This window comes from Hibiscus syriacus, unplaced genomic scaffold, assembly GCF_006381635.1.
Source record: "Hibiscus syriacus cultivar Baekdansim isolate YM2019G1 unplaced genomic scaffold, ASM638163v2 tig00111848_pilon, whole genome shotgun sequence".
NCBI lineage: Eukaryota > Viridiplantae > Streptophyta > Magnoliopsida > Malvales > Malvaceae > Hibiscus > Hibiscus syriacus.
In genome coordinates, this window is record NW_024063201.1 from 3,385,326 (window position 1) to 3,411,304 (window position 25,979).

The window sequence follows — 25,979 nt, forward strand, 5'->3', positions numbered from 1 at the left end:
TAGAACCAATAGCTGATATGTCTGTTATAGATTATGAGATTAAGTTTATCAGGTTTAGTTGCTATGCTACTGGACTTGTTGAACTGAATTGGATCGGTATTTGAGGTTTGAGAATGGACTCAAGTATGTGATCGGGAGTTGAGTTGCTACACAGCGGGAGAGAAACTATGAGGAGATAACCAAGACCGTTGAGGAGATTGAGCGAGTAGGTATAGAGCACATAAGAGATAGAGACCATGGCCGAGACCGATTCAAGAGGCATTTTTATCTGCGTGCCCCAAAAAGAAAGGCAGGGGTGAGTCTTTTCAGAGAGGCGGTGCAAGTGCCAAGCCTACGGTTTAAAGTTCGTCAGCTACGACGCCTTATATTCAGGGTGGTTCTTCTGGATCACAACCTTTCCCGTCATGTAAGCACTGTCAGCGATGTCATTTTGTTGAATGCTAGAAGAAGTTGGGTACATGTTTTAGATGTATTTCCATTGACCATCTCCTAAGGGATTATCCACATCCAGTACCTACAATTCAGACACCAGCTCATACTTTTGCTAGTACTCGGTGTGCATTTTAAACTCCAATAAAGGGTCGTATTCAAGAGACAACATTAGGATCAGCTAGTAGAGGTCAAGCTTTTCAAAGTATGGTTTCAGCCAGATATGAGGCCAGATAGCCAGTGTTGGTTTACGCTGCTAGACGTCGACAGAACTGCGATGAGCCTGATGTGATTGCATATACTATTACTATTCATTCAATTCCCTACTTTGCATGATTTGATAATGGTTCGACCCATTCCTATGTGTCGTATTCTATTACTGGAGTCTTATTATTCCAGTTGAGAATAAGGAGAGTTTAATGACAGTTCAAAGTCCCGTAGTTCATTCTATAGTGCTAGATCATATTTTTAGAGGGTGTCCTATAGAGATCCATGAAGAGATATTTCTTGCTGACCTTATGGAGTTACCTATGGAGGAGTTTGACTTGATTCTTTGCATGGATCGGTTGAGAAAGCATCGAGTTAATCTTGATTGTGAGACCAATAGAGCTGTTCTGAAGACTACGAATAACCAAAAGATTATGATGACGGGGGAACGTCATGGATTCTTGACGAATGATGTGTCTGCTTTTTTAGCTGACAGGATGATCAGGAAGGGTTCTGAGGCATTTCTTGCATATATTCTAGATACTATGAGTTTCTGATCTAACATTCAAGCCTTCAAAATTATTAAGGAAATTATTGATGTTTTTCCTTAATAGTTAACTAGATTATCGTCGGATAAAGAAGTTGAGTTTGAGATTGAAGTCTATTTTGACTCCACCCCGATTTCGATGGCTTCTTATCATATAGCTCCAAAGTAACTTAAAGAACTGAAAGTCCAACTCTAGGAATTTTTAGATAGGGCATTCATTCGACCCAGTATTTGACCGTGGAAAGCCCCAATTCTCTTTATCGATAAAAAATATGGGACATTAAGACTATGTATTGATTACATGAAACTATATATGCTAACAGTTAAAAACATATCCTCTACACAAGATTGATGATATGTTTGACCAATTTTGAGGTGCTTCTATATTTTCAAAGATATACTTGAGGTATGGCTATTACCAACTCAATGTGAAGGATTCTGACATCTAAAAAACTACTTTTTATACTCTATATGAGCATTACGAGTTTTTAGTGATGCTATTCGGGTTAACTAATGCCCTTGCTGCTTTCATAGATATGATGAATTAGGTGTTTCGACCTTACTTGAACCAATTTGTAGTAGTGTTCATCAACGACATACTAGTGTATTCTCGAACTAAAATAGAACATGATAAGCATTTAAGGATTGTTCTGCAGTCTCAGGGGGAAAAACAAGTTATATGCCAAGTTGAGTAAGTATGAGTTATGGCTTAATGAAATGACTTTTCTTGGGCATATAGTTTCTGTTGAGGGTATCATAGTGGATCCGAGTAAAATAGAGGCTATTTTGAACTGGAAGAAACCAAACAACGTCTTAGAAATCTGTAGTTTCTTGGGCTTAGCTGGTTATTACTGTCGTTTCGTTAAGGTGTTCTCCATTATTGTAGTTCCTCTAATGAAACTATTAAGATGTCCCATTTTTATGGTACGAGGATCAACATTCTAGCTTTGAAAAACTAAAGAATGTTCTGACTCAAGCCCCAATATTGATTCATCCTCAGTCTGGGAAGGATTTTTCTGTCTACAATGATGCTTCTCACTCTGAATTAGGATGTGTTTTGATGCAAGATAGGAATGTTGTCGCTTATACGTCATATCAGTTAATACCACACGAACGCAACTATCCCACCCATGATCTGAAGTTACCTACCGTGGTTTTTTGCTTTGAATATCTAGAGACACTATCTCTACGGAGAAAAGTATTATATACATATTGATCATAAGAGCTTGAAGTGTCTACTTACCTAAAAAGAGTTGAATTTTATGCAGCATCACTGGTTGAATCTCTTAAAGGACTATGATTATGAGATAGAGTATCATCATGGGAAGGCTAATGTAGTGGCTGACGCCTTGAACCGTAAGGGTATGTCCGATTTGAGAGCCTTATTTACCAGTTTGAGCTTGTTTGATGACGGTAGCGTATTAGCAGAGTTACAGTTTACAACCATATTAGCCGATGAGATTAAGGCCAAAAATCTCCAAGATAGCTCCTAACTTCCCTCGATAGGGCAGGTTGAGCAGAGAACAAGTTCAGAGTAAACTTTTGATCAAGATTGTTTTTTGTGCTATAATGGTCATTACTGCATCCCTAAAAATGATGAGTTAAGACATGTTATTCTTTAGGATGCTCATAGTAATCCTTATTCCATGTATCCATGTGGTAAAAATATACAAGAATATCAAGGAGTGATACTTTTAGAGTGGCATGAAAAAGGGTATTTTAGACTTTGCGGTGATATGTCTAACTTGTCAGCAGATTAAGGCATAGCACCAACATCAGTTGGGTGATTGTGGATCGACACATCAAGTTAGCTTATTTTATTCCTACTTGAGTTAATTATTCTTTTGAAAAGTTGGGTAAATTGTATATATATGAGATCATTAGACTCTACAGTGTTCCAATTCCCATCGGCTCCTATCGAGATCCAAAATTTTCTTCTAGGTTCTTTAAGATTTTGCATGAGGCTTTGGGTACTTGTTTGAATTTCAGTACGACTTTCCACCCGTAAACTAATGGTCAATCTGAGTGAGTGATTCAGTTGATGGAATATATGCTAAGCGGTTATTTTATTGACTTTCATTGTAATATGGAAGATTTCTTGCCTTTAACCGAGTTCGCTTACAATAATAGTTACCAGACAATTATTCATATGGCATTGTATGGGCTCTATATGGATGTCAATGTCGTACACCTATCTATTGGACAAAGTTGAATGATAAGAAGACTTTCAGTCCAGAGCTAGTTTGAGAGACTAAAGATTTTGTCAGATCGATCCGTGATCGTTTGAGAGAGGCATTTGATAGGCAAAAATCTTATGCAGATCAACAACGGAAGGACATTGAGTTTGAGGTTGGGATCAGGTCCTTTTGAAAGTATCTCCATGGAAGAAAGTGTAGAGTTTTGGACGTAAGGGTAATTGAGCACGAGATTTATTGGGTCGTATCGTATACTGAAAAAAGTCGGACCTGTTACTTATCAGCTTGAGTTGCTTTCAAATCTCAATCACATTCATGATAATAATACTTGACTATGGATCTTTTAATAATAATAATGTTATTATATGGACTTTATTATCTTTCACTTTATGTTAAATAGAAACATATAACTGAAAATAATAGTGGCAATACCTTTACTAAATAAAATTAGTAAATAAAATGTATTTTTACAATCATCATATGAATGGTCTTCTGGCATACTATAACAATCTCCCACTAGCACTAAGACCAATCACTCACGTATCTAATATCGAGGGACTCAGTGTGACGATTATGCCTCTACTGTGTAAGAGGCTTCGTCAAGGGATCAATAATGTTGTCATATGTGTTTATTATGCATATTTCCACATCTCCTCGATCTATGATTTCTCGAATTAGATGAAAATGCCAAAGAATATGTTTGGATTGTTGATGAGATTGTGGTTCCTTTTCTTATACAATGGCTCCATTATTGTCAGAGTTCTACAACATTTGATATGCTGGGAACAACCCTAGATCTGATATGAACTTCTTGATCCAAACAACCACTTTTATTGCTTCATTGGCTTTAATTTATTCAGTCTCTATTGTATAATCAACTATTGTGTCTTGCTTTGAACTTTTCCATCTCATAGCACCTCCATTAAGACAAAACACAAAACCCAATTGCGATCGTGAGTCATCCTTGCCATTTTGGAAGCTGGCAACAGTGTAACCTTTTACTCTAAGTTCTTCCGTACCTCCATAGACAAGAAATTTATCCTTAGCTATTCTTAAGTACTTAAGGATATTTTTAACAACAACCCAATAATTTTATACAAGGTTTGCCTGATATCGTTTTGTCATGCTTAAAGCATACGATACATAATTTCAATTACATATCGTGGCATACATGATAGAACCAATAGCTGGAGCATATGAATCTTATTTATCTGTTCTCTTTCTTGTGGAGTTAAAGGACACTATTCCTTCGAAAGAGAAATTCCATGTCTCATAGGCAATAATCATTTCTTGGATTCTTCCATACTGAACCTTTTCAACACTTTGTCTATATATGTGCTTTTACTCATACCAAGAAGTCGTCTTGATATATATCTATAGATATTAACTCCTAAGATATACACTGTCTCACCCAAATATTTCGTAGAAAAACAACTACCTAGCCAAGTCTTAACATAATGAGCATGTCATATACATACAAGATTAGGAAAGAAACAATGCCCCACTAGACTTCTTATAAACACAAGGCTCATCTTTATTTCTAATAAAACCAAATTCTTTGACTTTATCATTCAAACGAAGATTCCAGCTTCGATAAGCTTGTTTTAGTCCATAAATATTCCTCTGTATCTTACAAACCTTTCCAACATTTCTTGGAGCAACAAAACCTTCTTGTTGTGTCATATACATATCCTCTTTCAATTTACCATTAAGGAAAGTAGTTTTGACATCCATTTGCTAGATTTCATAATCCTCGAATGGAGCTATTGCGAGCAAGTAAACATAGCTATATGGGAGAATATTTTGGTATAGTATACACCATGATTTTGTCGAAAAACTTTAGGGACTAATTGACCCTTTTATGTTTGTACATTACCATCCATATCAATATTCTTCTTGAAAATCCATTTACACCCTACAGGTTTGACCCTTTCAAGTGGTTCAACCAAATTCCACACTTGGTGTACTAACATGGAATCCATATCAGATCTCATGGCTTCAAGCCATTTCTCAGAGTCTATGCTAGACACTATCTCTGTAACACCCATTCCCCATATATGTTTTCATATACAAGTTGTAGGTGTCACCTGACTTTTAAAAACATTTCTTTATTTGTAACCCATAAAATTTTGTTCCATTAATAAAACATTTTAGTGTAATAAAAATAAAATCTTGTTAACTTTCAGTAGATAAAATATTCTTAAGGTTATAACATATTACAATAACCTTAAGAAAAATACATTCCAGAGTATTTTTATAAGTCAACTACATGTCACCTAAATATCAAAAGTAGACACAATTGTCCTACAGTTACTGATGAATTAACCTTAGATTGATGACTGTTGTTGCACTCCTTACTCGGCTAGTCTTTTCTAATACCTACGCGTGAAATCAACACACATTAAGTATTTACTTACTGAGGCATAAAAATGTAAATGAAGTGAAATTCATACACAATTGTATCATGAATATCAAAATACAAACTAAATCATATAATTCATAAGAATAATTAAAACTATTCTAGTAACCCAAGTTTCCTTCACATAGTAATCAAACCCATTTTAGTATGCCCATAATACCTATCTATCAGTATTTTTCCGATTATCCTTTATTTTTCCAATATATGTCAAATGAGAATACAAGGTACATGCATTGCACCGAAGTGCCGAAATGGAAGTTCAGAAACTTATTATGAATTCCATGGATTGCACACATAGTGTCGAAATGTTTATTCATAAATACATTATGAATACCGTGGGTTCCACATTTAGTGCCGAAAATGCACCGTTATGCATTAAAAAAAACGATCGATAACTTCTATACATAATTGTATATCAAAATGGTAATTCACAAACTCATTATGAATACCATGATTGCACATATAGTGCCAAAAGTACACATAGTATTGATACTAAAAGGCACTATTATGCATTAAACAAAATCGATCGATACCATCATAAATAATGTATGTCAAAATGCACCTATGACTATCAATGCACATATAATGGGCTTTTAAGTCAAATTCAAAAATTTAAACATTTATTTCTACAATATCGATAACCATAAAACAACATCAACGTTCATCTATTAATTTTAGAGAAGTTCATACTCTAAAATTTATTCATAATATCATTTTCATACATATTATAAAAACATATAAAAGTACTGTAAAACATGTTTTATCAAAACATTGGAGGTTGACTTGTCGCAAGTCTCATTCATTTCCCATCCATGCTCAAAATGATTTCAAACTTATTGAAGGGAAACTCCATCAAGTTTTTCGAGAACACAACGCCTTGAATCTTTATCGAGAATTTTCTACATACACGCGTTACTCTTGCACTATGACCCATAAAGTTTATCGCTATCATCTCACTAAAAATTAGTTATAAAGAAATTCCTCTAGCTCTGACCAACTTTGTACTAATGTATGAGTGTGTAGAACCAGGATCAACCAAAACAAATACAGGTTCATAAAAAAATGGAATGTACCTGTTAAGATTTTCGGGTTATCCCGATCCTTATTAGTCTTAATATTTTAAATTCTGGTTACTCCCCGAGTCTCTTGTCCCATCAATGACTCTGATTATCCTCTGGATCTACCTCTACTTCTATTAGAAGTTGTCGTTGATCTCTCAGATTGTGCTAAATTATCCCCTCATTTCTTAGGACAGTTAGAAGCATAGTTACCAGTTTCACCATACTAGAAACAAGCTCCACTGAGAAATCTACATACTCCACGATGAAATTTTCCACATGTCTGACATGGAGTAGTTCTCTCTCCAAATGCTCTACCCGAGCTAGTAGTAAAAGACTGTGATTGTTTAGTTGTCTGTGAAGTTGCAGCAGAACCATCTTTATCAGTATATCGGGACTTGATCCCTTTCCTCTCTTAGCATGATGGGAAGTTGAAGACGTTCTTACTCATTTTACCATATGCATACTCTGCTCTGCTACTAGAGTCTCCTCTTGAGATCTTTCAATAGCCTTAGCTTGGTCTATAACTTCTTGCAGGCTAGGCAAGTTTAAATCCAGCATCGTCTCTTTCAACTTTGGCCTCAAACCTTCGATGAACCAATTGAATCGGGCTTGTCATTGGGAACTACCTCAGTAAAAAAATGGCTCAGCTTGTTGTACTCAGCCTCGTACTCATGCATTGCTCGATCACCTTGTTTCAAAGTAAGTAACTTCAACAGCATCGCTCACCTAAATTACTCACCAATGTACTTGTTCTTAAATTTCTCCTGAAAGAACTGCCAAATCATTTGCTCCGGTGATGCATACATCGTATTATTTTACCACCACGCTCGAGTTGATCCTTGAATTAAAGATACAGCTCCACCCAGCTTTTCATAATCCGAGCAGTGAAGACTTTCAAGCATTATCATAACATCATTTACCTATAAATAAGCTTCTATAGGACGTTCATCATCTTCTACCCGAAACTAAGGAGCTCCCAAATTATTTAGATTTTTAGGGATCAACATGTGCGGTGATGGAGGAGCAGTGGGAGGCAGAGAAGGTTGGAATCGAGTCAAAATAGCATCTAGAGGTTGCATAAAAGGTCCAAACTCAGGCACAGGTTTACCCTGATGTGCAAGTGCACTAGAATTTTCAGATGGAATCAAATGCTCACTATTAGACTCATAAAATAAAACATTTTGGTGTAATAAAAATAAAAGCTTGTTAAGTTTCAGTAGATAAAATAATCTTAAGGTTATAGCATATTACAATAACCGTAAGACAAATACATTCCAGAGCATTTCTATAAGTCCAATACATGCCGCATAATTATCAAACGTAGACACAATTTTCATACAGTTACTGATGAGTCAACCTTGGATTGATGATCTATATTGCACTCTTTACACGACTAGATTTGCTAATACCTATGCATGAAATCAATACACGCTAAACATTTATTTAATGAAGCATAAAAATATAAATGAAGTGAAATTCATACACAAGAGTATCATGACTATCAAAATATGAACTAAATAGTATAATTCACAAGAATAATTAAAATTATTCTAGTAACCCAAGTTTCCTTCACAGTCATGAAAACCATTTTAGTATGCACAACATGCCTATCTATCAATATTTTTCCAATTATCCTTTAGTTTGCCAAATGTATGTCAAATGAGAATACAAGGTACATGCATTACACCGAAGTGTCGAAATGGAAATTCACAAACTTATTATGAATTCCATGAATTGTACAATGGTCATTCATAAACACATTATGAATACCATCGGTTGTACATTTAGTTCCGAAAATGCACCCTTACGGATTAAACAAAATCGATTGATAACTTATATACATAATTGTATATCGAAATGGAAAATAAAAAAACTCATTATGAATACCATGATTGAACATATAGTGCCAAAAGTACACATAGTACTGATACGAAAATGCACCGTTATGAATTAAAAAGAATAGATCGATACCATCATACAAGAAGTATGTCGAAATGCACTTATGACTCTCAACACACATACAATGGGCTTTTAAGTGAAATTCACATTTTTAAACATTTATTTCTACAATATCGATAGCCATTGAACAACATCAACGTTCATTTATTCATTTTAGAGCAGTTCATACTCTAAAATGTAGTATCGATATCATTTCTGCATTCTAGAATCCATAGTATCGATACTTTCCGCTTAGTATCGATACCCACAACAGTATCGATACTAACAGCATTTGTATCGTAATTGTTCATCAAAATTCCTCAAATTTAAAACTATAGTATCGATACTGTTCTTCGAGTATCGATACCCTTTCCCAAATTTTCCATTTTTCATTTCGATTTTTACCCAAATTTCATTTCATTCTATTACTTTTACCTCCAACAATACCATTAAACTCATCCGTACTAAACCCAACTAACTTTCCTTCATTATTCTTCCTATAACACCTAAAATCTTCAAATAACACTCTAACCCAAGAATCACACTACTTTTTCATATATTTTTTTAATCACGACCAAGGCTTCTAATCTCTCATTTACTTCGACAAGTCAAATTTACTTGTAAACTTTAATAAAAACTCATATTTCATCATATCACTCAAAACCCATTTTCTTAAATCTCAAATAATTCACTAGCCACTTAGTTTTAATCATCCTTACACTTTCCTTAAGCCTCTATATCACTTAAGGTTTCAAAACTAACCCATAAACTAAAGGAAAAACCAACATGAAGAAATCTTACCCTTGGTTATGGGGGAGAGCATGGGACGAGAATAAAGAGAAGAAGAATATAACTTAGTTTTCTCAACTTTTCCCCTTTTTCTTTTCTTATATATCCCAAATAAATAAATTTTAAATCCATTTCCCTCTAAAGGACCAAAATGCCCTTTCATTCTTCTATTCTTACTAATTGGTCCTAAACACAATTTCTAAAATAATTTATTATACTTTACCATTTATTTAGTTTAATTCTCTAAAATTTAAATCCTTTCTCCCTCATTTCATAGAAGTACAATAAATGCACTCACATGATATGCCTCAATTGTATGTTATAATGATGTCCGACTATTCGATCCTTTCCTTTTTTTCTTTTTTGACTTTGAAGCATGGTTACGATCTACATAAGCATCCATTAATTACAAATACCGTACAAATGTTAGTATACCCTCTAACATTTATACTTTTAATAATATTCAAAAGTACTATTATTTTGAATTTATATTAAAATTCATTCAATCTAAAAATTACAGGCTCAATAGTATCGTTACTCCTACTATGGTATCAATACTTCTATACTATGGTACCGACACTCCCTTCTGTATCGATACCATTTTTGCATTCTAAAATCCATAGTATCGATACTTCCCCCTTAATATCGATACCCGCAACAGTATCGTTATTAATTGCATTTGTATCGATATTGTTCATCTTAATTCCTCAAATTTAAACCTATAGTATTGGTACTGTTCTTCGAGTACCGATACCCTTTCCCTTATTTTCCATTTTTTATTTCGATATTTTCCCAATTTTCGTTTCATTCTATTACTTTTACCTCCAACAATACCATTAAACTCATCCTTACTAAACCCAACTAACTTTCCTTCATTAATCTTCCTATAACATCTAAAATCTTCAAATAACAGTCCAACCCAAGAATTACACTACTTTTTCATATATTTTTTTTATCACAACCAAGGCTTCTAATCTCTCATTTACTATGACAAGTCAAATTTACTTGTATACAAGTTATAGTTGTCACCTGACTTTTAAAAACATTTCTTTACTTGTAACCCATAAAATTTTGTTCCATTAATAAAACATTTTAGTGTGATAAAAATAAAATCTTGTTAACTTTCAGTAGATAAAATAATCTTAAGGTTATAACATATTAGAATAACCATAAGACAAATACATTACAGAGAATTTTTATATGTCAAATACAATGCAACCTAATTATCAAAGCTAGACACAATTGTCCTACAGTTACTGATGAGTCAACCTGGGATTGATGATCTTTGCTACACTCCTTAGTCTACTAATCATTGCTAATACCTACACGTGAAATCAATAAATGCTAAGTATTTACTTAGTGAGACATAAAAATATAAATGAAGTGAAATTTATACAAAAGGGTATCATGACTATCAAAATATTAACTAAATCGTATAATTCATAAGAAGAATTAAAACTACTTTAGTACCCCAAGTTTCCCTCACATAGTCATCAAAACCATTTTAGTGTGCCCATCATACCCATCTATCATTATTTTTCCAATTATCCTTTATTTTGCCCAATGTATGTCAAATGAGAATACAAGGTACATGCATTGCACAAACATGCTAAAATGGAAATTCACAAACTTATTATGAATTTATTGATTGCACAGATAGTGCCGAAATGGTCATTCATAAACACATTATGAGTACCATCGGTTGCACATTTAGTGCCGAAAATGCACCGTTAGGGATTAAAAAAATCAATCAATAACTTATACACATAATTGTATATCAAAATGGTAATTCAAAAACTCATTATGAATACCATGGTTGCACATATAGTGCTAAAAGTACACATAGTACTGATACAAAAATGCACCGTTATGTATTAAACAAAATCGATCGATACCGTCATACACGAAGTATGTCAAAATGCTCCTATATCTCTCAATGCACATACAATGGTCTTTTAAGTCAAATTCACAGACTTAAACATTTATTTTTGCAATATCGATAACCATTGAACATCATCAACTTTCATCTATTCATTTTAGAGCAGTTCAACCTCTAAAATTTATTCGTACTGTCATTTCCATACATATTATGAAAAGATATCAAAGTTTTGTAAAACATGTTTTATCAAAACATTTGAGCTTGACTCGTCGCAAGTCTCCCTCATTTCATAAAAGTACAATAAATGAATTCATATGATATGCCTCAGTAGTATGCTGTAATGATGTCCGACTATTCGACAACTTTATCCTTTCCCTTTTTTCTTTATTGACTTTGGACCTTGGTTACGATCTACACAACCATCCATTAATTACACATACCATACAAATTTTAGTATACCCTCTAACATTTATACTCTTAATAATACTCAAAAGTACTATTATTTTGAATTTCTATTAAAATTCATCCTATCTAAAAATTCCAGGCTCAATAATATCGTTACCCCTACTATGGTATCAATACTTCTATACTATGGTACCGACACTCCCTTCAATATCGATACCATTTTTGCATTCTAAAATCCATAGTATCGATACTTCCCCCTTAGTATCGATACCCACAATAGTATCGTTATTAATTGCATTTGTATCGATATTGTTCATCTTAATTCCTCAAATTTAAACCTATAGTATTGGTACTGTTCTACGAGTACCGATACCCTTTCCCATATTTTCCATTTTTCATTTCGATATTTTCCCAAATTTCGTTTCATTCTATTACTTTTACCTCCAACAATACCATTAAACTCATCCTTACTAAACCCAACTAACTTTCCTTCATTAATCTTCCTATAACATCTAAAATCTTCAAATAACAGACCAACCCAAGAATTACACTACTTTTTCATATATTTTTTTTATCACAACCAAGGCTTCTAATCTCTCATTTACTATGACAAGTCAAATTTACTTGTAAACTTAAATAAGAACTCATATTTCATCATATTACTCAAAAACCCATATTCTTAAATCTCAAATAATTCACTAGCCACTTAATTTTAATCATCCTTGAACTTTCCTTAAGCCTCTATATCACTTAAGGTTTCAAAACAAACCCAGAAACTAAAGGAAAAACCATCGTGAAGAAATCTTACCCTTGGCTATTGGGAGAGCACGGGACGAGAAGAAAGAGAATAAGAAGATAACTTAGTTTTTGCAACTTTTCCCCTTTTTCTTTTCTTATATATACTTAATAAATTAATTTTAAATCCATTTCCCTCTAAAGGACCAAAACTCCCTTTCATTCTTCTATTTTTACTAATTGGTGTTAAACACAATTTCCATAATCATTTCGTATACTTTACCATTTATTCAGTTTAATGCTCCAGATTTTAAATCTATTCCCCATATACATTTCCCTAATATAGTAACTGACCCGAAGTTTTGGGTATTACAATCAATAAATGTAACACCCATTCCCCATATACAATTCCGTATAAAAGTTATAGGTGTCACCTGACTTTTAAAAACATTTCTTTATCTGTAACACATAAAATTTTGTTTTATTAATAAAAAAATTTAGTGTAATCAAAATAAAAGCTTGTTAACTTTCAGTAGATAAAATAATCTTAAGGTTATAACATATTACAATAACCGTAAGACAAATACATTACAGAGCATTTTTATAAGTCTAATACATGCCACTTAATTATCAAAAGTAAACACAATTATCCTACAATTACTGATGAGTCAACCTTGGATTAATGATCTCTACTACACTCCTTACTCGGCTAGTCGTTGCTAATATCTACGCGTGAAATCAAAACACGCAAAGTATTTACTTACTGAGGCATGAAAATATAAATGAATTTAAATTCATACAAAAGGGTATTATAACTATCAAAATATGAACTAAATCATATAATTCATCAGAAGAATTGAAACTTCTCTATTAACCCACGTTTCCTTCACATAGTCATCAAAACCATTTTAGTATGCCCATCATACCCAACAATCATTATTTTTCCAATTATCCTTTATTTTTCCCAGTGTTTGTCAATTGAGAATACAAGTTACATGCATTGCACCGTCGTGCCGAAATGGAAATTCACAAACTTATTATGAATTCCATGGATTACCCACATAGTGCCGAAATGGTCATCCATAAACACATTATGAATACTATCGACTGCACATTTAGTGTCGAAAATGCACCCTTACAGATTAAACAAAATTGATCGATAACTTATAAACATAATTGTATATCGAAATGGTAATTCACAAACTCATTATGAATACCATGATTGTACATATATTGCCAAAAGTACACATAATACTAATACGAAAATGCACTGTTTTGTATTAAACAAAATCGATCGATACCGACAAACACGAAGTATGTCGAAATGCACCTATGACTCTCAATGCACATACAATGGCTTTTGAGTCAAATTCAAGGACTTAAATATTTAATTCTGCAATATCGATAACCCTTGAACAACATCAAGTTTCATCTATTCATTTTGGAGTTGTTCATACACTAAAATTTATTCGTAATGTCATTTTTCATACATATTATGAAAACAAATCAAAGTATTGTAAATCATGCTTTATCAAAACATTTGAGGTTGACTCGTCGCAAGTCTCCCTAATTTCATAGAAGAAAAATAAATGCACTCACATGATATGCCTCAGTAGTATGTAGTAATGACGTTTGACTATTCGACAACTTTATCCTTTCCATTTTTTTTCTTGACTTTGCAGCTTGGTTACGATCTACACAAACATCCATTAATTACACATATCATACAAATGTTACCATACCCTATAACATTTATACTTTTAATAATACTCAAAAGTACTATTATTTTTAATTTCTATTAAATTCATCCTATCTAAAAATTCCAGTCTCAATGGTATCGCTACCCCTACTATGGTATCGATACTTCTATACTATGGTACAAATACTCCCTTCAATATCGATACCATTTATGCATTCTAGAATCTATAGTATCGATACTTTTCGCTTAGTATCGATACCCACAATAGTATCAATACTAATTGCATTTGTATCGATATTGTTCATCCTAATTCCTCAAATTTAAACCTATAGTATCGGTACTGTTCTTCGAGTAACGATACCCTTTCCTAGATTTTCCATTTTTCATTTCAATTTTTACCCAAATTTTATTTCATTATATTATTTTTACCTCCAACAATACCATTAAATTCATTTTTCTAAACCCATCGAACTTTTCTTCATTAATATTCCTTTAACATATAATCTTCAAAGAACACTCCAACCCAAGAATCACACTATTTTTTCATATATTTGTTTAATCACAACCAAGGCTTCTAATCTCTCATTTACTTTGACAAGTCAAATTTACTTGTAAACTTCAATAAAAACTAATATTTCATCATATCAATAAAAAACCAATTTTCTTAAATCTCAATTAATTCACTAGCCACTTAGTTTTAATCATCCATGAACTTTCCTTAAGCCTTTATATCACTTAAGGTTTCAAAAATAACCCATAAACTAAAGGAAAAACCAACTTGAAGAAATCTTACCCTTGGTTATGGGGGACAACATGGGTCGAGAAGAAAGATAAGAAGAAGATAACTTAGTTTTCTCAACTTTTCCTCGTTTTCTTTTCTTATATGTCCCTAATAAATAAATTTTAAATCTATTTCCCTCTAAAGGACCAAAATACACTTTAATTCTTATATTTTTACTAATTTGTCTTAAACATAATTTCCAAAATAATTTCTTATACTTTACCATTTATTCAATTTAATGCTCATAATTTTAAATCCTTCCAATATAGTCACTGACCCGACGTTTTGGGTATTACAATCAATAAATGTAACACTCATTCCCCATATACATTTTCGTAAACAAGTTATAGGTGTCACCTGATTTTTAAAAACATTTATTTATTTGTAACCCATAAAATTTTGTTTTATTAATAAAAAAATTTAGTGTAATAAAAATAAAAGATTGTTAACTTTCAGTAGATAAAATAATCTTAAGGTTATAACATATTACAATAACTGTAGGACAAATACATTACAGAGCATTTTTATAAGTCCAATATATGCCACCTAATTATCAATAGTAGACACAATTGTCCTACAGTTAATAATGAGTCAACCTTGGATTGATGATCTCCGCTACAATCCTTACTCAGCTAGTCGTTGCTAATACATACGCGTGAAATCAATACTCGCTAAGTATTTACTTAGTGAGTCATGAAAATATAAATGAAGTGCAATTCATACGAAAGGGTATCATGACAATCAAAATATGAACAAAATCGTATAATTCATAAAAATAACTAAAACTATTCTAGTAACCCACGTTTCCTTCACATAGTCATCAAAACCATTTTAGTATGCCCATCATACCCATCTATCATTATTTTTCCAATTATCATTTATTTTGCCCAATGTATGTCAAACGAGAATACAAGGTACATGCATTGCACCGGCATACAAAAATAAAAATTCACAAATTTATTATGAATTCCATGGATTGCACACATATTGCCGAAATGGTCATTCATAAACACATTATGAATACCATCGGTTGCACATTTAGTGTTGAAAATGCACCATTACAGATTAAAAAAATTGATCGATAACTTATATACATAATTGTATATCAAAATAATAATTCACAAACTCATTATGAATACCATGATTGCACATATAGTGCCAAAAGTACACATAGTACTGAAACATAAATCCACCGTTATGCATTAAACAACATCGATCGATACAACATACACGAAGTATGTCGATATGCACCTATGACTCTCAATGCACATACAATGGGCTTTTAAGTCAAATTCATAGATTTAAACATTTAGTTCTGCAATATCGATAACCATTGAACAACATCAACTTTCATCTATTCATTTTAGAGCAGTTCGTACTCTAAAATTTATTCGTAATGTCATTTCCATACAAATTATGAAAGCATATCAAAGTATTGTAAAACATGCTTTATCAAAACATTTGAGGTTGACTTGTCGCAAGTCTCCCTCATTTCATAGAAGTACAATAAACGTAGACACATGATATACCTCAGTAGTATGTTGTAATGATGTCCGATTATTCGGTAACTTTATCCTTTCCCTTTTTTCTTTCTTGACTTTGGAGCTTGGTTGAGATCTACACAAGCATCCATTAATTACACATACCATACAAATGTTACTATACCCTCTAACATTTATAATTTTAATAATAATCAAAATTACTATTTTTTTAATTTCTATTAAAATTCATCCTATCTAAAAATTCCAGGCTCAATAGTATCGTTACCCCTACCATGGTATCGATACTTCTATACTATGATACCGATACTCTCTTCAGTATCGATACCATTTCTGCATTCTAGAATCCATAGTATCGATAGTTTCCACTTATTATTGATACCCATAATAGTATCGATAATAATTGCATTTGTATCAATATTGTTCATCCTAATTTCTCAAATTTAAAGCCTATAGTATCGGTACTGTTCTTCGAGTACCGATACCCTTTCCCAGATTTTCCATTTTTCCTTTCGATTTTTACTCAAATTTCGATTCATTCTATTACTGTTACCTCCAACAATACAATTAAACTCATCCTTACTAAACCCAACTAACTTTCCTTCACTAATCTTCCTATAACATCTAAATTCTTCAAAGAACACTCCAACCCAAGAATCACACTAGTTTTTCATATTTTTTAATCAAAACCAAGGCTTCTAATCTCTCATTTAGTTTGACAAGTCAAATTTACTTGCAAACTTCAATAAAAACTCATATTTCATCATATAACACAAAAACCCATTTTCTTAAATCTCAAATAATTCACTAGCCACTTAGTTTTAATCATCTTTGAACTTTCCTTAAGCCTCTATATCACTTAAGGTTTCAAAACCAACCCATAAACTAAAGGAAAAACCAACTTGAAGATATCATACCCTTGGCTATGGGGAAGAGCATGGGACGAGACGAAAGAGAAGAAGAAGAAAAATTAGTTTTCTCAGCTTTTCCCCTTTTTCTTTTCTTATGTATCCCTAATAAGTACATTTTAAAACCATTTCCCTTTAAAGGACCAAAATGCCCTTTCATTCTTCTATTCTTACTAATTGGTTTTTAACACAATTTCCAAAATCATTTCTTATACTTTACCATTTATTCAGTTTAATGCTCTAAATTTTAAATCTTTTCAATATAGTCACTGACCCGACATTTTGGGTATTATAATAAATAAATGTAACACTCTTTCCCATATACATTTTCGTATACAAGTTATAGGTGTCACCTGAATTTTAAAAACATTTCTTTATTTGTAACCCATACAATTTTGTTCAATTAATAAAAAAAATTAGTGTAATAAAAAAAATAGCTTGTTAAATTCAGTATATAAAATAATCTTAAGGTTATAACATATTACAATAACCATAAGAAAAATACAATACAAAACATTTTTATAAGTCCAATGCATGCCACCTAATTATCAAAAGTAGACACAATTTTCCTACAGTTACTGATGAGTCAACATGCGATTGATGATCTCTGCTACACTCTTTACTTGTCTAGTCTTTGCTAATACCTACGCGTGAAATCAATACACACTAAGTATTTACTTAGTGAGGCATAAAAATATAAATGAAGTGAAATTCATACAAAAGTGTATAGTATAAATCATAAGAATAATTAAAACTATTATAGTAACCCAAGTTTCCTTCATGTAGTCATCGAAAACATTTTAGTAAGCCCATCATATCTATTTATCATTATTTTTCCAATTATCCTTTATTTTGCCCAATGTATGTCAAATGAGAATACAAGGAACATGGATTGCACCGAAGTGTCGAAATAGAAATTCATAAACTCTGTATGAATTTCATGGATTGCACACATAGTGCCAAAATGGTCATTCATAAACACATTATGAATACCATCGGTTGCACATTTAGTTCAAATAATGCACCGTTATGGATTAAACAAAATCGATGTATAACTTATATACATAATTGTATCCGAAATGGTACTTCACAAACTCATTAAGAATACCATGATTGCACATATATTGCTAGAATTACACATAATACTAATACGAAAAATGTATCATTATGCATTAAACAAAAAAGATCGATACCATCATACACGAAGTATGTCGAAATGCACCTATGACTCTCAATGCACATACATTGGGCTTTTAAGTCAAATTCACAGACTTAAACATTTATTTTTGCAATATCGATAACCCTTGAACAAAATCAATATTCATCTATTCATTTTAGAGCAGTTTATACTCTAAAATTTATTCGTAATGTCGTTTCCATACATATTATGAAAACATATCAAAGTATTGTAAAACATGCTTTATCAAAACATTTGAGGTTGACTTATCGCAAGTCTCCCTCTTTACATAGAAGTATAATAAATGCAATCACATGATATGCCTCAGTAGTATGTTGTAATGATGTCTGACTATTCAACAACATTATCCTTTCCTTTTTTCCTTTCTTGACTTTGGGGCTTGGTTACGATCTACACAAGCATCTATTTATTACACATACCATAAAAATGTTAGTATACCCTCTAACATATATACTTTTAATAATACTCAAAAGTTCTATTATTTTGAATTTCTATTAAAATTTATCCTATCAAAAAATTCCAGGCTCAATAGTATCACTACCCCTACTATGGTATCGATACTTCTATATTATGGTATCGATACTACCTTCAGTATCGATACCATTTCTTTCCGCTTAGTATCGATAGCCACAATAGTGTCGATGCTAATTGCATTTGTATCGATATTGTTCATCCTAATTCTTAAAATATAAACCTATAGTATCAGAACTTCTCTTTGAGTGCCGATACCCTTTCCTAATTTTCCATTTTTTTTTCAATTTTTATCCAAATTTCGTATCATTCTATTATTGTTACCTCCAACAATACCATTAAACTCATCCTTACTAATCCCAACTAACTTTCCTTTATTAATCTTCCTATAACATCTAAAATCTTCAAAGAACACTCCAACCCAAGAATCACACTACTTTCTTCATATATATTTTTAATCACAACCAAGGCTTCTAATCTCTCATTTACTTTGACAAGTCAAATTTACTTGTAAACTTCAATAAAAACTCATATTTCATCATATCACACAAAAACCAATTTTCTTAAATCTCAAATAATTCACTAGCCACTTAGTTTTAATCATCATTGACCTTTCCTTAAGTCTCTATATCACTTAAGGTTTCAAAACCAACCCATAAACTAAAGGAAAACCCAACTTGAAGAAATCTTACCCTTGGCTATGGGGGAGAACAAGGGACGAGAAGAAACGGAAGAAGAAGATAACTTAGTTTTCTCAACTTTCCCTTTTTTCTTTTCTTATGTATCCATACTAAATAAATTTAAATCCATTTCCCTCTGAAGGACCAAAATGCCCTTTCATTTTTCTATTTTTACTAATTGATCTTAAACACAATTTCCAAAATCATTTCTTATACTTTACCATATATTCAGTTTAATGCCCCAAATTTTAAATCCTTTCAATATAGTCACTGACCCGACGTTTTGCGTATTACAATTCATAAATGTAACATCATTCCCTATATACATTTCCTTATACAGGTTATCGTTGTCACCTTACTTTTAAAAATATTTCTTTATTTGTAACCCATAATATTTTGTTCCATTAATAAAAAAATTTAGTTCGATAAAAATAAAAGCTTGTTAACTTTCAGTAGATAAAATAACTTAAGGTTATAACATATTACAATAACCTTAAGACAAATATATTACAGAGCATTTTTATAAGTTCAATGCATGCCATCTAATTATCAAAAGTAGAAACAATTGTCCAATAGTTACTGATGATTCAACCTTGGATTGATGATCCCTTCTACACTCCTTACTCGGCTAGTCATTGCTAATACCTAAGCGTGAAATCAATACACGCTAAGTATTTACTTAGTGAAGTATAAAAATATAAATGAAGTGAAATTCATACAAAAGGGTATCATGACTATCAAAATATGAACTAAATCATATAATTCATAAGAAGAATTAAAACTACTATAGTAACCCACGTTTCCTTCACATAGTCATCAAAACCATTTTAGTATGCCCATCATACCATTTATCATTATTTTTCCAATTATCCTTTATTTTTCCCAATGTATGTCAAATGAGAATACAAGGTACATGCATTACACCGACGTGCCAAAATGGAAATTCACAACCTTATTATGAATTCCATGGATTGCACACATAGTGCCAAAATGGTCATTCATAAACACATTATGAATACTATCGGTTGCACATTTAGTGTCAAAAATGTACCGTTATGGATTAAATAAAATCGACTGATAACTTATATGCATAATTGTATATCAAAATGGTAATTCAAAAACTCATTATGAATACCATGATTGCACATATAGTTCCAAAAGTACACATATTACTTCTTAAGTTCCTAAAAAGGCTACTTTTAAGGCATTTTTCACTTAAGTTATTATTTGTTTAGAAGCCCATTTTAGTCATTTAAGGATCATGTAGTTGAATATAGTTGCATTTGTGGTGGTATTGATGTTTTATTTCTTAATGGTGATGTATAAGAGAAAGGTGTAGTTGTTTGTGGTGTGCAGGGAATAACAGACAAAAGGACTCTTTGGGAAGTAATACCACGACATCACACGTTGCTGAAGCAGATTGAAATGCCTTGGAATTTCTGACGCAGAAAATGAAAAAAAGATACAGTTGTACGAGGACAGCTGGCGCTCCTCGTGAAATGATTGTTGTAACTGCCTGCCAAAGGACCACTTCCACCTGAAGGATAAGGTTCACGCATATAGTGTGATTCTTGGGGTATGAAGGTTATTTTTCACCTAACAACCTCATCATTACCCCTAGATATTTTTATTATATATGACACCTCATTGGAGAGGAGAAGAGGATACACAAGAGAGACGCACACGCATAGATAAAAAATCCCATTTTTATTTTCCTTTCTTCTTCATTGGGTGTTCCTCTATTGATAAAGCTCCAAGGAGTGGCGAGCTAGGCTTCTGAGAGGAGCTAGCGAGCTAAGGTGGTTCGTGGTGGCCGAGGAGACCTCCCGTGGCACACGTCAAAGGATTCTTCTCACTTTCTTTTTGCTGTAATTTTTATATTATTTTTGGGTTGTTGGAATGAATATTTTAAGGCTTGTTCTTGGGATATTTTGAACCCCACTATGAACTAACTTATTTGGAGGTGCTTTGCTTATGAATGCTTCACCATCTAAGCTTGTAAGAGGCATGAGAGTGTCCATTTCTTAGATGAAGGTTAGGTGTTCGAGAGAACCCTAAACTAAAAATACTTGTAGTATTCAAGAGAAACACAATATAAGATCCTCATAAGAAATGGGCTATAGTGTTTTCAAGGGGCTTTGAACCGTTCTATGAATACTATATCCTAATCCCTTAGTACCCGAGAGAGACTATGATAGGATTTCAACGACTAAAAATTGTGTTTTTATTAATTGTGTTGTTTGTTAACATCGTTGAGTGAGAGCAGATGCCTTGGCATTCCATTCTTTAGGTTCTTTTTACTAGACGGAACACTTTAGGAAGACCCTGTCGAGTAAGTAAAGATTAGATAGGTTAGAGCTGTGTGGCATATAAGTTTAGCATCCTTAAATCAATCCTTACCATTCATTCCAGTGGAAGCTTTTCGTGTGAGGATTATCTACTCATTTTTTATTTACTGTTTATTTATTTATTGTTTTTTACCATTTTGCATTGCCACAACATTACACCATTTTCAATACTAAACTACTAAACATTTGTTCTTGCCATTGCATTTCCATTTACTACATCATCAGACCATTCATCTACATCAATCTTCATACACTTTTCATTTGTCGTGGCATTTGTATATATCAAGACTAACTATACATAAATACAGTAGTGCATTGCTTTCGTTAGAATTTTGTAATTTCACCCAATCCCTGTGGAGATGATACTCACTCATCACTATATTACTTGAGCGATTGTGTATACTTACACATTATTTGCGAATAATTTATAGTACTCACAACACGCAACAGGTTTTTGGTGCCGTTTCCGGGGATTGGCACCCTGAAGTTATTTAGTTTTACCAGAGCATTTTATTTTTCTTTGAATTTTTATTTAAGTATAGTTTACTTGATATTTTTATTTTTCAGGTTTGTTTAGTTTATGCCAAGAAGAAATTTTAAAAAGCCTTTGGAACCGATAGAACCTGAGATTGAAAGACTCTTTAGATAATGGAGATGTGTTCAACGCGCTTAAGGAAATATGTATCAGATTGGAATCCAAGGCATTGGTCAGGAAGACAGAAATCAGAATGACACGGCATTAGTCAATGCTGAACCTGTTAGTAGGCGCGATGTATTTGTGATCACTTAAATCCGATGTTGGATGATCTGAATCCTGGAATTGTGACACCCGAAATTCAAGTTGCACATTTTGAGCTGAAACTAGTCATGTTCAACATGTTGAATTCCATTGGGCAGTTTGGGGGTATGCCAAATGAAGATGCCAGGTAGCATATTCGACATTTTCTGGAAGTTTATGATTCTTTTCATCAAGAAGGAGTGCATGAGGATTTTTTTGAAATTAAAGTTGTTCCCATATTCATTACGTGACCGGTCAAGGGCTTTGTTAAGTGGTGTACCATCTGGTTCGATGGAATTGTGGGTTGATATTTGCAAGAATTACTTATTGAGGTACAACCCACCAAATATGAATACTCAACTAAGGAATGATATAGCATCTTTTTGCCAGGGCGACGACGAATCCATTTACGAGTGTTGAGACCGTTACAAGAGTTTACTTCAGAAGTGTTCAAATCATAGTTTTCACGATTGGACTCAAGTAGTCATGTTTTATAATGGAGTCAATTCACCCACAATGATGTTACTGGATGCCTCGGAAAATGGGACATTGCTGGATAAATCACCTACGGAGGCGTTTGCTATATTGGACAGAATTGCTAGCAACGATTATCAGTTTTCTTCCTCAAGACTTGGGAGTGGGAGGAGAACACCTAGAGCATTTGAGTTAGATACCAAGGATTCGGTGTCCGCTCAACTCCTAGCTATCACTAACATGCTAAAAAAATTACAACGATCCACTGAGGTGAAGGAAGTGAAAGCAACTAGCTTGGCATGTCTGTTATGCCAAGGCAATCATCATGAGAGTGAATGCCTGACCAATCATGAGTCCATCAACTTTCTAGGCAATTACAATCGAGGCAACAACAATCCTTACTCTAACACTTATAACATTGGATTGCGTCAGCACCCCAATTTCGCATGGGGAATTCAAGGAGCCCACAATGCTAGTTAACCCACTCGGCAGTATAATCACAATGAGCCGTAAAGTTACTAAAATACTATGCCATGATATAGTACCAACTAAGGAGCTTCAACTTTAGCAAGTATTAGTTCCTTGGAAGCTACAATTCAAGAGTTCATATCTACTACGAAGATAATGCTACAAGACCATTCTACTTCAATTAAGAATCAGGGAGCTTTACATCAAAGTCAAGGCACCTTACTTCAAAGCCTTAGCTCATCTCTAAGAGCTTTGGAAGTAAAGTTGGTCAAATTGCTACGCTTTGCAAGAGAGTCAGCAAGGACGTTTGCCAAGTGATACTGAAGTCGCTAAAGCGCATGGAAAAGAGCATTGCAATGTGTTAACTCTTAAGAGTGGGACATAAATCAATCAACAAGTCAAGGTTAGTGGGGCACAACATGATGACTCTACTCCCACTACTGATAATGGTGAAGCTGAATTACATGATAATCTCATTACTGAGAAGGACAATGAGGAGGGTTCTACTAATGATTCTGCTAAGGCACCAGATTCTGATGCCAAGGCAAAAGCAAATTCTATTCCTGCAGTTAAGGAAGATAGACCTCCACCACCCTTCCCGCAAAAATTGAAGAAGCGTAATGATGAAGTTCAGTTCAAGAAGTTTGTGGACATTCTTGATCAGCTCCATATCAAAATACCTCTCTTGGAAGCTATTTAACAGATGCTGATGTATGCCAAACTTCTGAAGGAAATCTGTACCAAGAAGAGAAAAGTAGATATTGTTACCATGACAACGGAATTTTGTTCTTCATTGAGTAAGTTGCCACCAAAGCGAAATGATTCGGGCATCTTCATTATTCCTTGTTCTATTGGAGCTAATTTTGTTGGAAAAGTACTATGTGATCTTGGTTCAAGTGTCAACTTAATGTCGAAATTGATATTCTTGAAGCTTGGCATAGGAGATGCAAGACCAACCTCGGTTATTTTACAACTTGCCGACAGATCCCATGTTAAACCTGAAGGGACAGTCGAGGATGTCAAAGTAAGGGTGGATAAGTTTGTGTTTCCGATCGACTTCTTAATTCTGGACTGCGAAGTTGATGCCAAGGCACCAATTATTCTGGGAAGACCTTTTCTAGCCACTAGATGTATCTTGATAGACTGTGAAAAAGGTGAACTCACCATGAGAGTGGTTGATCAATGTGTTATTGTCAATGTGTTTCGAACGCTCAAATATGTAAATTACACTGAAGAATGCCAAGGCATTTTTGAATTGAACTCAGTGATTGAAGAAGAAACTGAACATCTTTTCCAGAATAATTTCATTCAGCTAGCAGAAAAGGAATATTGGGTGGATGATGAAAGTTTAATGGAGCCCGACAACTTTCCAATTTTGGAAGAGCAATCTAGCTTACTTCAAGCTAGATCAGGTATGAATTTTGAACCTCTAAATTTTGATGAATTTATTCCTCCTAAGCCTTCATTATTGCATGCACCTACTCTAGAGCTTTAGACTTTTCCAGGGCATCTTAAATATGTTTACTTAGGTAGCGATGAAACTTTACCGGTGATTATTTCCGCTAACCTTACTGCTAAGCAAGAGCAAAGTTTGTTAAGTGTTTTGATGCAGCATAAGAAAACAATTGCTTGGACGATGGCCGATTTGAAAGCCATTAGTCCAACGATCTGCATGCACAAGATTTTGCTTGAAGATTACCGACAATTCAATATAATCACAAAGAAGACTCAACCCTGTTATGAAGAAAGTGGTGATGAAAGAAATTTTGAAATGGCTTGATGTTGGAGTAATTTACCCTATCTCAAATAGCTCACCGGTGAGCCCTGTCCAATGTGTTCCGAAGAAAGGAGGCATGAAGGTGGTTACCAATGAGGATAATGAGCTATTACCCACTCACACTATTACCTGATGGAGGATATGCATGGACTATCGAAAACTCAACAAAGATACAAAGAATGACCATTTTCCTCTATCTTTCATCGACCAAATGTTGGATTGATTGGTCGGCAAAGCATTCTATTGCTTTTTGGATAGGTACTCAGGGTACAATTAAAATTCCATCACACCAGA